This window comes from Zea mays, chromosome 10 (assembly GCF_902167145.1).
Source record: "Zea mays cultivar B73 chromosome 10, Zm-B73-REFERENCE-NAM-5.0, whole genome shotgun sequence".
Lineage (NCBI taxonomy): Eukaryota > Viridiplantae > Streptophyta > Magnoliopsida > Poales > Poaceae > Zea > Zea mays.
This window is the reverse complement of record NC_050105.1, coordinates 151,926,222-151,941,598: the sequence shown is the minus strand read 5'-3', so window position 1 is coordinate 151,941,598 and position 15,377 is coordinate 151,926,222.

Sequence of the window (15,377 nt, the reverse complement as noted above, 5' to 3'; positions counted from 1 at the left end):
GAACAAATAATTAATAACACCTGAAAATAAACCTTTGCATCATGTTGGATCTTTGTTTGTGCATTTAAAATCATAATACTACGAATAAAAATAAAAATAATAATGAGAAATTTGGGATGTAGCCTAAATTTAAATTCTAGAGATTGAGGAGAAGAGAGGAAGGAAATAAATAATTATGCGATACAAATTAGAATTTAATTACATGACTTCACCATATTTTGTATGACCAAAATTTATATTCAGTCTGTATACAAATGTGCCACAAAGTTTAAATTTAGTTTGAAGTTTGGAATTTGGAAAGAGGGGATAAAACAAAACAAAAAAAAGGAAAAGAAAAGAAAATGGCAAAACTCAAGATGGACCCAAACCAAATCGTGCGGCCCACTTAACCTCTAACCCGCGCAGCCCACGAACCTGTTGGCGCTGACGCTCGGGCCCGCGTTGTCGGTCACTCGCGCGCCCATCCCAGACAACGCGTCCGCGTGTTGACTTGCGGACCCCACCATGTCAGCGCCGTCGTCTTCACCGCGCAACCACACCTCCGAAAAATCCGAGCTGCCCAACTAACCACCGCCTGCGGCAACACTTCCTCGCGCGCGCTGCGCTGATGCCCCTCTGGTTGTGGGCCCCGTTGGTCGGAGCTACCGTCTCCACGACTCCACCGAACCTCCGCACTGACCGCAGTTGCGGCGAGGGAATGCCGCCGGTTGACTCGGAGTTCGCGGCACGTGCAGCCCCTGCTTTAAGGCCATGACTTCTTACTCGACCGCATCGCTACCTCTCTGTTATTCTTCCACCGCTATACCCCTTTCGTTTCTCGCCACCACCGTGAGGACTGAAGCGCCATTACTGCGTAGAGGGATACAGCCGCTGTGTCACACCCGGTTTTAGAAGGCAAACCGAATGCGAACCATGTACGTGCCAGGATCAGTTATTCACGTACACAGCAGTTACATAATATGGACATCATCACACAGTGCTCAAAATAGTATTAAGAAGGGAAATAGTCGATTACATCATACGTCTGAGACGTCCATATAGTCCTTACAATAAATCAAAGTGCGGAAAAGAAACGTAGATAACCGCGGCCTTCACAGGCAGCCGACTGGGGGTTGCCGGTAACCCACACCTAGAACTCGTCGTAATCTTGGAACTCCTGGAAGTCTCCTTCCACAGCTTCATCTTCGACTGAGCAGTGGTTGCAATGCTGACAACCTGGGGATGGGGGGGTTTGGTGTGTAGAGCAAGGGTGAGTACACATCAACATACTCAGCAAGTATCTTGTTTGGCTGTAGTGGACTAGCTTTATGTGGGGATAAGTCAATCAGTTGCTTTTAGTTGGTCAGATTATTACTTACTAGTAGAAAGCCAAGTTTTAGCATTAACCCAAGTTATTAACCCAAACGTACTCCTTTCCAAACGGAAAGAGTACCACTTACCAGCATCATAGTCATAACCAAAACCATCGATCTCATAACCACCTGTACCAAAGTATCTCTGATCAAGTACCACTAATCACTGGAGCTCCCTTGGCCGCTCATAACCGTGAGCACGGCTGATATATCAGTTTTTCAAACACTCTGCAGAGGTTGTGCACTTTACCCACAAGCCGTGATTCCCATTCTGCCCGAAGATCATGACTCTCCATTGATCACTACCAAGGTGACCCAGCAGGGCATCACTACGTAGCCTTTACAAAGATTCCCCGGGACTGTAGCCACCCGTTAGGTTTCCTAAATGCACCGCACTCCTCCCCAAGGGGCGAACCCAAACTTGGCAGAGCGAGCCGCATACACCGAGCCCCATTGACGGCACGACGGCTAAGTGAACTACACCCCGGATCCTCTAATTATTCAGCTAAGGGCACCCCATTCCACCCTCATGGTTGCACTGTTTTCCCGGGCGGTCATCCATAGAACAGGTCCTTACGGAGAGGCACTCGAGAAACCGCTCGAGCCCCCTTGATGACCACAAGCATAACATCATAATAAGAGAAGGGAAAACAGCGTATCATAGATATTCTCATCATGTTCATTGATTAGAGTTAAGCAATAGCATAGAGCTAAACAGTAATAATCCAACCCAAATAGGTAAACAAGGACATGGATAACAAAAGCTAGTCAATCCTTAGGCATAAGTGTGTAAAGCGGGAGGTGAATTAAATAATGAATAGGACATAGATAGGTCAAGGGACACTTGCCTCCACCAAGCGACTGCTGTTCAGGGGCTTCTCCTGCGAGTTCCTCGGGCTCTTCAACCGGATCGTTCTCTATGCGAGCGCAAACATACATACATCCACATATTCAATACAAAAGAACAGTACACCATACAATAGAATGCAATAAGTAAACAGACGTTCCACGTGGGCTCGCGAGTACGGTTAAGAGAGAAAGAGGAAAAGACAGTCGAGAAACGATCACGTTGCATGATTATAAATTAGCCACTAGCTTAATGGAAGGAAATTTAATGTAGACACTATGTTTAGCGTAAAGTAAAGTCATGTTTCATGTCTAATTATTATAAGCAGGTGGAGATAAATAATAGGATGGTCGCGCGGCGAGACGCGCGACAAAGCTCTCTAAAACAAATTAGGAAGCTAACGACTCGTCGCACGACCGAGCACGCAACGAGACGCTTCGCCTTAGTTACGAGGAGACGTTAAGCGTCGCGCGACGAAGCGCACGACGGCATACGTCGGCTAAACTGAGTCCAAAGTGGAACGTCGCGTGAATACACACGCGGCGTTACACCTTAAACAACCTGAAACAAAAATGGATCGTCGCGCGACGAAGCGCACGACGCAACACAAGATAGAATCTGAATTTAGACAAATCCGTCGCGCGGCGAAGTACGCGACGCAACACGCTAATTAACGAATAATCATCGCGAGCGCGGGCGAGCGAAGATACGGTCGGGCGAGGCCGGAACGGGGGAACGGGCGGGCGAGCTGGGGCCAGGGCGGTTGAACCGGCCGGGGCCGCGCCGGGGACGCGCCGGGGGCCGGAGGCCGCGCCGGGGTCGCGCCGGCGAGCAGGGGCCACCGGGGCCGCGCCGGGCCACGCCGGGGGCGCGCCGGGGCCGCGCTGCGCGCGAGCAGGGGAGGAGCGGGGGCGGGCGGGCGCCGCCACGGGGCCGGGACGGGCGGGCGCCGCCGCGGGCGGGCAGGGGAGCGCCGCGCGGGCGGGCAGGGGGCGGGGACGGGGTCGGGCGCCGCCGCGCCGGGAGGGGCGGGGACGGGCGCCGCCGCGAGGGAGGCCGGGCGGGGGAGCCGGGGGCGGGCGAGCGCCGCCGCAGGGAGGGGCGGGCAGGGGGCCGCGCCGCCGCGCCGAGGGGCCGAGCGGGGGCCGCGCGGGGAGGCCGGGCGGGGGGAGGCCGGGCGGGCGAGGCCGCCGGGGAGAAGGCCGGGCGGGCGAGGCCGCCGGGGAGGGAGGCCGGGGACGGGGAGCCGAGCGCCGCCGCGGGAGGGAGGCCGGGGACGGGGAGCCGAGCGCCGCCGCGGGAGGGAGGCCGGGCGGGCGAGGCCGCCGGGGAGGGGTCGGGGTCGGGGTCGCGCGCGGGCAGGGGGAGAAAGGGGCGCACGTGGGGAGGAAGGAGGGAGAGAGAGAGAGGAGAAGGGGAGGGGAGGGGAGCTCACCTCGGGGTCCAAAATCCGGTGATCGCCGTCTCCAAACCCTAGGGCACCACGGGGAGAGAGAGGTGGAAGAGGGAGAGGAGAGGTTGTTGCGCGGGAGATCCAAATGAGAGAGAGAGAGAGAGGAGGGGGGCGCATGGGGGGTTTTGGGCGCCAGGGGCGGGCCGGGCCGGCTGGGCTGGACTAAATTGGGCTGGGCCGGGCCACTTCGCGGATCGAAAACCCACGACGAGCACGACCACTAAACGGAATTAAATCGCGAACCGGAATCTGGAACGGAACGAGACAAACACTCAACATTAGACAAAGAAATGCGCTTCGGCATGATGCAACACCCATGACACTTAGGTTTTGGTTTATACATGACACGGACACCTGCCGCTATACTGGTTTGAAATTGGGAAGAAGGAGCAAACGGGGAAAGAGAAAAGAGAGTAACGCCCGAATTTGGTGAGAGAAAAGAAGAAAAAATTCTACCCCAAATTCAGGGCGTTACAAACCTATCCCCCTTAAAAGAATCTCGCCCTCGAGATTCAGGGTTGGCTAGCAAAGAGCTCAGGGTATTTAGCCATCAGATCGTCTTCACGCTCCCAGGTTGCTTCTTCCTCAGAGTGATGATCCCATCTGACTTTGCACATTCTGATGGTCTTCCTTCGGGTGACTCGGTCTGCAACCTCAAGGATTTGCACTGGCTTCTCAACGTAGGTCAAGTCCTCCTGGACTTCAAGACCTTCCACTGGCAACTGCTCTTCTGGCACACGCAAGCACTTCTTCAACTGAGACACATGAAAGACATCATGCACAGCAGACAAATTCTCGGGCAAACTGAGTTGATAGGCCACTTCTCCACGTCTTGCAAGAATCTGATACGGACCAATGTAGCGGGGTGCTAGCTTGCCTTTCACTCCGAATCTTCTGACTCCTCTGATCGGTGACACTTTCAGATAGACAAAGTCTCCGACTTCGAAACTCAGCTCTCTTCTTCTTGTGTCTGCATAGCTTCGCTGCCTCGATTGCGCTATCTTCAGATTCTCTCGAACCATCTTGATGTTCTCTTCGGCTTCAAGCAAAATGTCTGGCCCAAACACTTGCTTCTCTCCAGGCTGATCCCATTGCAACGGAGTTCTGCAACTCCTTCCATAGAGCGCCTGAAATGGTGACATCTTCAAACTGGCCTGGTAAATGTTGTTATAGGAAAACTCTGCATAAGGCAATCTCTTATCCCATCCGGACTGATCTTGCAACGCACAGGCTCTCAACATATCTTCAAGAATTTGATTGGTCCTTTCGGTCTGGCCATCTGTCTGCGGATGATAAGCTGAACTGAAATTCAGATGCGTGCCCAAAGCTTCATGCAACTGCTGCCAGAAATGAGAGGTGAACTGTGTTCCTCTGTCCGACACTATCTTCTTTGGCACACCATGAAGACAAACGATCCGAGACACATACAATTCTGCCAATACTGCACTGCTGTAGTTGATCTTGACAGATATGAAGTGGGCTGACTTGGTCAAGCGGTCCACTACTACCCAAATGGAATCGTAGCCGGCTCGAGTGCGAGGCAATCCGACTATGAAATCCATACCAATTTCATCCCATTTCCACTGAGGGATCTGCAACGGTTGCAACAATCCGGCAGGTCTCTGGTGCTCTGCCTTAATTCTTCGACAACTATCGCACATAGCCACATGCTCTGCGATTTCCCTCTTCATTCCGTACCACCAGAATTTCTTCTTCAGATCCTGATACATCTTCTCACTGCCAGGGTGAATCGAATAGGCTGTCTCATGAGCTTCTTTGAGAATCAACTCCCGAATGGACTGGACATTGGGAACACACAAGCGGTCTCTGAACCATATCACGCCTTCTGCGTCTTTTCGAAAATCTTTGCCTTTGCCTTCTAGAATCAGTCGCCGGATCTCACTGATTTTCTCATCATTCTTCTGCGCTTCTTTGATTTCGCGCTCCAAGGTAGGTTCCAACTCAACTGTAACTCCTTGCGAATTGTTCAGAAATCCGAGACTCAACCTGTCAAACTCCTTGGCCAACTCATAAGGCATCGGACGAGCAACCATCAGATTGACTTGACTCTTTCTGCTCAAAGCATCTGCCACGACGTTTGCTTTGCCTGGATGGTAATGAATCTCCAACTCATAATCTTTGATCAACTCTAACCATCTTCGTTGCCTCATGTTCAACTCTGACTGGGTGAATATGTACTTCAGACTCTTGTGATCTGTGTAAACATCGCATTTCTGTCCATACAGATAGTGCCTCCATTACTTCAGTGCATGAACCACTGCTGCCAACTCTAGATCATGGATTGGGTAATTCTTCTCATGAACCTTCAACTGTCGGGACGAGTAAGCCACAACTCTTCCCTCTTGCATCAACACACATCCCAAACCTGTGTAACAAGCATCACAATACACCGAGAAGGGCTTGTGCACATCAGGCAAGACTAGGACAGGCGCTGTAGTCAACTTCTCTTTCAGCGCTTCAAAGGCCTCTTGACATTTCTGGGTCCACTTGAACTCAACTTTGTTGCCTAGCAACGCTGTCATTGGTTTTGCAATCTTCGAAAAGCCTTCAATGAATCGCCGATAATATCCGGCCATTCCAATGAAACTCTTGATTCCTCTAGCATCTGTTGGCGCTTTCCAGTTCAAAATGTCTGACACTTTCTTCGGATCCACAGCCAATCCTTCTTTGTTGATTATGTGACCCAAGAACAGGACTTCACTGATCCAGAACTCACACTTGCTCAACTTTGCATACAACTGGTGCTCTCGCAATCTCTGCAATACCATCCTCAAATGATCTGCGTGCTCTTCTTCGCTATGAGAATAAATCAGAATGTCATCAATGAATACCACCACAAACTTATCAAGGTAATCCATGAATACACTGTTCATCAAGTTCATGAAGAACGCTGGCGCATTGGTCAAACCAAAAGACATAAACCATACTTGGTAATGAATGCCGTCTTCGGAATGTCCGAAGGTCGGATCCTGAGCTGATGATAACCTGACCTCAGATCAATCTTGGAGAACACACTGGCTCCTCTCAACTGGTCGAACAGATCTTCTATTCTGGGCAAGGGATACTTGTTCTTGATCGTGACCTCATTCAAAGCTCGATAATCGATACACATCCTCTTGGTGCCATCTTTCTTCTCCACAAACAGGACAGGGGCGGCCCAAGGCGAGGTGCTTGGCCGAATGTAACCTTTCTCTGACAGCTCATCAATTTGCTTCTTAAGTTCATCCAACTCTGATCCGGATATTCTGTAAGCTCTCTTGAAGATAGGGGCGGTTACAGGAAGAAGCTCTATGGCAAACTCAACTTTCCGCTCTGGTGGCATACCCGGTAAGTCCTTTGGAAACACATCTGGGAACTCGGACACAACCTTGATACTCTCGATCGGGTCTGCTTTACTGCTATCAACAGCTATCTGATAACAACTTCCTTTCTTTGGCTCAGGCGGGACTAACTCGGTCACCACTTCCTCTCCTAGTGGGGACACCAACTTGATTGTCCTTTTATCACAACTGATAACTGCCTGATACTTATCTAGCCAATTCATCCCTAGGATGACATATATTCCCTGAGTACCCATTACTATAAGGTTGGCGGGAAACGCTATCCCCCTTATTTCCACACTTATATTCAAACAAATGCTATCGGCTCGAATTCTACCTCCGGCTGAGTCGATTTGAATGGGGGTTGACATGGTAGTAATTGGAAGATTATGTGCTTCTACCCATGATGCAGTAATGAAAGAATGCGTTGCTCCAGTATCAAATAACACTTCTGCAATATGGGAGTCGACTGGGAACATACCTACTATCATGCCGGGGGTCTCCTGAACTGCTTCAGCTTCCAAGTGGTTCAGCCTTCCATGATTGTAGCGCGGCTGAGAGCGATTGCCTGCTCCAGGCTGAGGCACATTCTGCTTTGCTGGGGCATTGGGGCCTGACTGCTGCTGGGCTGCCTTCTTCGGACATTGCATCACCCAATGGCCTTGCTCTCCACAGTGGAAACATGCTCTGTTTCCACCCTGAGCTGGTGCTGCCTGACTGTTCTGCTGGCTTGCTGGGGCAGGAAGACGAGGTGCCTGCTGATTCTGCCTTTGAAACTGACCTCCTGACTGATTGCTCTGACGGTTCTGGTACTGATTCTGAGGGTACTGCCTTTGAAATTGCTGATGTTGCTGAGGTGGACGCTGGTTCTGCCTGAACTGCTGAGGTTGATTGCCTGAGAAACGAGGACGATTGCTGCTTCCAGGCTGGGGTCCACTGATCTTGCGCTTACGATCTTCCATCTCCTTACGCTTTCTCTCTGTCATGATTGCTCTGTCAATCAGGTGCTGGAATGTTGGGAATGTGTGATTCATCAGTTGGTACTGCAGAGGGTCAACCAAGCCTCTCAGGAAGCGGTATTGTCGCTTGGCATCGGTGTTGACATCTTCAGGAGCATAGCGAGACAACTGCAGAAACCTGTCCCGGTACTCACTGACAGACAATGGCCCTTGCTTGAGGGCCAGGAACTCCTCCTTCTTCACTGTCATCAGACCTGCAGGAACATGGTACTGACGAAAGCTACCTCTGAACTCTTCCCAGGTGATGGCGTCAGGGTGGGCATGGGTGGCGAGGTAAGACTCCCACCATGATTGGGCTGCTCCTCTCAACAGACGGGGACCATACAGGACTTTCTCCCTGTCATCGCACTGAGCGGTATGCAACTCCCGCTCCACAGTGCGCAGCCAGTCTTCAGCATCCATGGGGTCAGAAGAATGAGCGAACGTTGGTGGATGACCTCTCATGAATTCAGCACGCTTGTCTCTGGGCATCTGAGGCATCTGAGGCTGAGGTGGGGCCTGCTGCTGCTGCTGAATGGCGGCCAAAGTCTGACCGATGGCTTGAACTGCCTGAGTCTGCATCAGAAACATCTGCTCGATGGACATCGGGGGCGGGGGCGGCAGGTGCTGCTGCTGAGGCACCTCTTCCTGTTGAGCGGCTCGCTCCTGCTGAGCACGCCTTCCTCCTCTGCGCCTGTTCTCTGACATCTGCAGAATGCAACCACACATCAAAACTGATCTGGCAAATCTTGCAGCATAAGGAAAGAGAATAGAATTCTTCAACAGCACTGAACAGATGAGCATCTTCACTGATCTCCAACACAGACCACACAACTTCTTAGATAAAGAGGAGAGTGAAATAAAAGGTTTCCCAACTATATAACTAGCTCCATTAATATAATAGGTAAACCAAAATGCAGGGGATACCCACACTCTGGTGACAGTCATTACAAAGATCCAAACCAAGCATAGTTCATCATGACAAACATAGATGCACAGGATATAGCAAACTACCCTGTCTAACTAAGACTAACTAAGACTGAGACTAACGCTAAGACTGAAGCTTCTACGTATATATATTTCGTATTAATTACAAGATCCAACTCTAACGATCTATGGTTCTAGAGTTATCTTGGTCTTGCAGTCGGGATTGCCATAAGACTGGTGTCCACGCTGAGGTGAGCGGTACGGGTGCTGAGTCCCGACGGGAGCGGGGGAACCACCATCCAAGTGACGACGTTCCGCGCGCTCAGCCCGCAGCAGGGCGATCTCAGCACGAGCCCTACTCAGCTCGTCTAGTGCATGGTCCAGCTCCGTGTTTAGCACGGCGGCTAGGTTGACTGTGCTGCTCAACCTAGGATTGCCCTCACCGACAGGTGAGACAATCACGCCTCCTGTGCTGCCAGATGAACGGCGGGGGTAATACTTCAGGTCAAGACCGTCAGCTGCCCCACCGAAAACCGAGCAGTAGTGCGAAAGCGCACGCCGTGCAGCATCTTGCATGGCTGCCTCAGCTGAGTCCCGCTCAGAGATAGAATAGTGCTCTGAACAGGCCTCCGCACCCTGGAGACTGTTCTCCGGGCAGCGCACCAAGCAAGTCGCCTCCCAGCGGTCCGGGTACACCCCGCGACTATGCTAGTAGACCACACAGCGATACTCGACAGACCAAGTATGCCGGTTAAATGCCCGACGTAGCAGGGTGTCGAGCGCATCGTGGAAGTGACACCCGCGAGCAGCGTCGCGAGTGATGGGTCGAGCAACCCATCCTTCCGGCTCAGGGTTAGCAGAGAAGTCGGTGTCGTGGCTCGAGCTGTCGTCGCCATCTCCGTCGTCTGGGTCTCCTCCAGCAGCTACTCCAGAAGCTGGGACGCCCAGTGGTGGTGCAGGGGGCGCCTCCAAAGGAAGCACAGGGGAGCAGCTCCTCACGGACTCTATCTCCTGTTGGAGCGAGAAGGAAGAGCCCTGCTGCTCCTGTCGTCGACGCTCCTGCTCCTCACGCAGACGGCGGTGTAGTCTCTCCAAGTGGCTGGACTGTCCGGCCACGGGACGGCGAAGCGGACGCTCAGCAAGGCGGGAGGGTAAGAAGGGGATGACTGACTTTCGTGCAGTGTGTCTAAGTCGAGCCATCTACAAAAGACATCGCAAGCAAAAGGGTGAGAACAGAATTAATATGACCAGCAAATAATGAATCATAAGTAAATGAAGGATTAGAATAAAACATAATTTTCAGCAAGGTATATTATATAGTAGAACATAGGTTTGGTCGGTATGACCAACTTTTGAAGGGATATCAAAGTCAAGGCAGAGACAGAGGTCTATAGTCCTTAGAACGACCATTCTACTCTAGGTTAGCGGTCCTACAGTCAGCACGGCTTTGATACCACTTATGTCACACCCGGTTTTAGAAGGCAAACCGAATGCGAACCATGTACGTGCCAGGATCAGTTATTCACGTACACAGCAGTTACATAATATGGACATCATCACACAGTGCTCAAAATAGTATTAAGAAGGGAAATAGTCGATTACATCATACGTCTGAGACGTCCATATAGTCCTTACAATAAATCAAAGTGCGGAAAAGAAACGTAGATAATCGCGGCCTTCACAGGCAGCCGACTGGGGGTTGCCGCTAACCCACACCTAGAACTCGTCGTAATCTTGGAACTCCTGGAAGTCTCCTTCCACAGCTTCATCTTCGACTGAGCAGTGGTTGCAATGCTGACAACCTGGGGATGGGGGGGTTTGGTGTGTAGAGCAAGGGTGAGTACACATCAACATACTCAGCAAGTATCCTGTTTGGCTGTAGTGGACTAGCTTTATGTGGGGATAAGTCAAGCAGTTGCTTTTAGTTGGTCAGATTATTACTTACTAGTAGAAAGCCAAGTTTTAGCATTAACCCAAGTTATTAACCCAAACGTACTCCTTTCCAAACGGAAAGAGTACCACTTACCAGCATCATAGTCATAACCAAAACCATCGATCTCATAACCACCTGTATCAAAGTATCTCTGATCAAGTACCACTAATCACTGGAGCTCCCTTGGCCGCTCATAACCGTGAGCACGGCTGATATATCAGTTTTTCAAACACTCTGCAGAGGTTGTGCACTTTACCCACAAGCCGTGATTCCCATTCTGCCCGGAGATCATGACTCTCCATTGATCACTACCAAGGTGACCCAGCAGGGCATCACTATGTAGCCTTTACAAAGATTCCCCGGGACTGTAGCCACCCGTTAGGTTTCCTAAATGCACCGCACTCCTCCCCAAGGGGCGAACCCAAACTTGGCAGAGCGAGCCGCATACACCGAGCCCCATTGACGGCACGACGGCTAAGTGAACTACACCCCGGATCCTCTAATTATTCAGCTAAGGGCACCCCATTCCACCCTCATGGTTGCACTGTTTTCCCGGGCGGTCATCCATAGAACAGGTCCTTACGGAGAGGCACTCGAGAAACCGCTCGAGCCCCCTTGATGACCACAAGCATAACATCATAATAAGAGAAGGGAAAACAGCGTATCATAGATATTCTCATCATGTTCATTGATTAGAGTTAAGCAATAGCATAGAGCTAAACAGTAATAATCCAACCCAAATAGGTAAACAAGGACATGGATAACAAAAGCTAGTCAATCCTTAGGCATAAGTGTGTAAAGCGGGAGGTGAATTAAATAATGAATAGGACATAGATAGGTCAAGGGACACTTGCCTCCACCAACCGACTGCTGCTCAGGGGCTTCTCCTGCGAGTTCCTCGGGCTCTTCAACCGGATCGTTCTCTATGCGAGCGCAAACATACATACATCCACATATTCAATACAAAAGAACAGTACACCATACAATAGAATGCAATAAGTAAACAGACGTTCCACGTGGGCTCGCGAGTACGGTTAAGAGAGAAAGAGGAAAAGACAGTCGAGAAACGATCACGTTGCATGATTATAAATTAGCCACTAGCTTAATGGAAGGAAATTTAATGTAGACACTATGTTTAGCGTAAAGTAAAGTCATGTTTCATGTCTAATTATTATAAGCAGGTGGAGATAAATAATAGGATGGTCGCGCGGCGAGACGCGCGACAAAGCTCTCTAAAACAAATTAGGAAGCTAACGACTCGTCGCACGACCGAGCACGCAACGAGACGCTTCGCCTTAGTTACGAGGAGACGATAAGCGTCGCGCGACGAAGCGCACGACGGCATACGTCGGCTAAACTGAGTCCAAAGTGGAACGTCGCGTGAATACACACGCGACGTTACACCTTAAACAACCTGAAACAAAAATGGATCGTCGCGCGACGAAGCGCACGACGCAACACAAGATAGAATCTGAATTTAGACAAATCCGTCGCGCGGCGAAGCGCACGACGCAACACGCTAATTAACGAATAATCATCGCGAGTGCGGGCGAGCGAAGATACGGTCGGGCGAGGCCGGAACGGGGGAACGGGCGGGCGAGCTGGGGCCAGGGCGGTTGAACCGGCCGGGGGCCGCGCCGGGGACGCGCCGGGGGCCGGAGGCCGCGCCGGGGTCGCGCCGGTGAGCAGGGGCCACCGGGGCCGCGCCGGGCCACGCCGGGGGCGCGCCGGGGCCGCGCTGCGCGCGAGCAGGGGAGGAGCGGGGGCGGGCGGGTGCCGCCACGGGGCCGGGACGGGCGGGCGCCGCCGCGGGCGGGCAGGGGAGCGCCGCGCGGGCGGGCAGGGGGCGGGGACGGGGTCGGGCGCCGCCACGCCGGGAGGGGCGGGGACGGGCGCCGCCGCGAGGGAGGCCGGGCGGGGGAGCCGAGGGCGGGCGAGCGCCGCCGCGGGGAGGGGCGGGCAGGGGGCCGCGCCGCCGCGCCGAGGGGCCGAGCGGGGGCCGCGCGGGGAGGCCGAGCGGGGGGGAGGCCGGGCGGGCGAGGCCGCCGGGGAGAAGGCCGGGGACGGGGAGCCGAGCGCCGCCGCGGGAGGGAGGCCGGGGACGGGGAGCCGAGCGCCGCCGCGGGACGGAGGCCGGGCGGGCGAGGCCGCCGGGGAGGGGTCGGGGTCGGGGTCGCGCGCGGACAGGGGGAGAAAGTGGCGCGCGTGGGGAGGAAGGAGGGAGAGAGAGAGGAGAAGGGGAGGGGAGGGGAGCTCACCTCGGGGTCCAAAATCCGGTGATCGCCGTCTCCAAACCCTAGGGCACCACGGGGAGAGAGAGGTGGAAGAGGGAGAGGAGAGGTTGTTGCGCGGGAGATCCAAATGAGAGAGAGAGAGAGGAGGGGGGCGCATGGGGTTTTTGGGCGCCAGGGGCGCGCAGGCCGGGGCGGGCCGGGCCGGCTGGGCTGGACTAAATTGGGCTGGGCCGGGCCACTTCGCGGATCGAAAACCCACGACGAGCACGACCACTAAACGGAATTAAATCGCGAACCGGAATCCGGAACGGAACGAGACGAACACTCAACATTAGACAAAGAAATGCACTTCGGCATGATGCAACACCCATGACACTTAGGTTTTGGTTTATACATGACACGGACACCTGCCGCTATACTGGTTTGAAATTGGGAAGAAGGAGCAAACGGGGAAAGAGAAAAGAGAGTAACGCCCGAATTTGGTGAGAGAAAAGAAGAAAAAATTCTACCCCAAATTCAGGGCGTTACACGCTGCCACCCGCCACAGTATTCGAGTGCGTGCGCCGGTGATTGGTGGTCAATTGGAGACCGTGGGACCTCGACATCGTGCACGTTGTGTGTGTGTGTGGAGAATCGTCGCCAGGGATCGTTCCGGCCGCCCAGAATTGTTCGACGGGGTGCACCGGGTCCTCGCTGCCGCCCCTCTCCGTGGTCGGGCATCACCGTGCCTCAATCGACTGATGGTGAGCTTCCACCCTGTTCGTCGTTCCCTTCTCCACGATATGCTTTACTGAATCGAAGAATAGCGTAGCCGAGCCCTAGGATCACGGCGCAGGCATGGCGCCGCCGTGCCGGAGCGAGCGCTCCGCCGCGGCTTGGGTCAGGATTGGGCGAACGTGCCAGGACCGTTGGATTGTGCGTGTGCGGGCGAGATTTAGGGTGGCTTACCGCTTCGCTTGCAACGTTGGATCGGCGATGGATGGATAGGATTAGAGCTCCGTTTCATTAAATCTTGGCCGTCGATCTCCGATCGGGCGGAGGGCATCGCGTACCGATTCAGTAAAAACGTAGATCTAATCCGACGCGCTAAACACTGATCCAACGGTCTGAAATCCGCAATACCCCTTCGACTTATACCTTTTGCTAAAGAGCCCTGGGGGAAAACGGGAATCAACCCGCAGTCCTTCCCTGGCTAGTCTGTGTCTTAGGATCTTTTGCGCCAACACCCCTGCGCTTTCTGGAATTTGAGGCCCAATCCATAGAGCATTGAAAATCAGAAATTAATATCAGAAATCAATTTTTAGTGCATAAATAAATGTTAGAACTTGTTTAAATTGTAGAAAATGCATATGAACTCCAAATTGACCCATTCCAGTTCCTATAATTTTGTAATAGTATTATCTATTAAATAGTACCACTGTTTTTACATGAAATACACATTTAAATTTATTTCCCACTTAATCCTATATTAAATGCATAAAACATTAGAAAATCCACAACTTAAAATCTATACCTCCAAATTTAATGATTCCAGTTCCTGTGATCTCATTTTAATGTCTAGATTATTACTGTGTATTTTATTCACATGTTTGGTGTGATGTTAATTGTTGCTATACTATGTATGTATTGTGTTGATGCGAGTAGACGAGCAAGCACCGGGGGATTCTGAGGTTCAGCTGGTAGAGACTGCTGAGCAGGAGCTCGTTGAAGGCAAGTTGTGCCCTTGATCACTTCTTTTACCTATTCATGTTCTTATTAATCATAATGATCTGCATAGGTTAATTTTGATGGGACCCAATAGGTTACCCTAGATTTTGACTATCTTTATACCTTGTTTCACCACTGGTTGTATTACTAAATTTTTGGGTAGTACATGCTATTGCTCTATATGGATTCGGGTATAGAGATATTTATTACTCATGATTACACTCTTTATTATCTGTTTTATTCTTTACTGTTCATGTTAAGATCATTATGTTAATGGGAACATGGAGAACCACCCGGGAAAACAGTGCTACCACAAGGGTTTAATGGGACGCCCTTGGCTGATTAACTAGGAAAGCTAGTGGAGGGCTACCTTACCCGAAAGGGGCAAGGGCAGTAGGGGAGTGGTCAGTGTAGGGAGGTCATTGGTTGATTTTGCTGCGATGGCGGTCAGGCAAGAACCCTGCACTGGAGCTTCCTATAAACTGTAGCGGGTAGTCTGAAGCTAGTGGAACTTTGTAAAGGCCTCGTAGTGGTACCCTGCCTCGCTTCCTTGGTAGAGGTGTATGGAGTCTGATCAACTCCGTG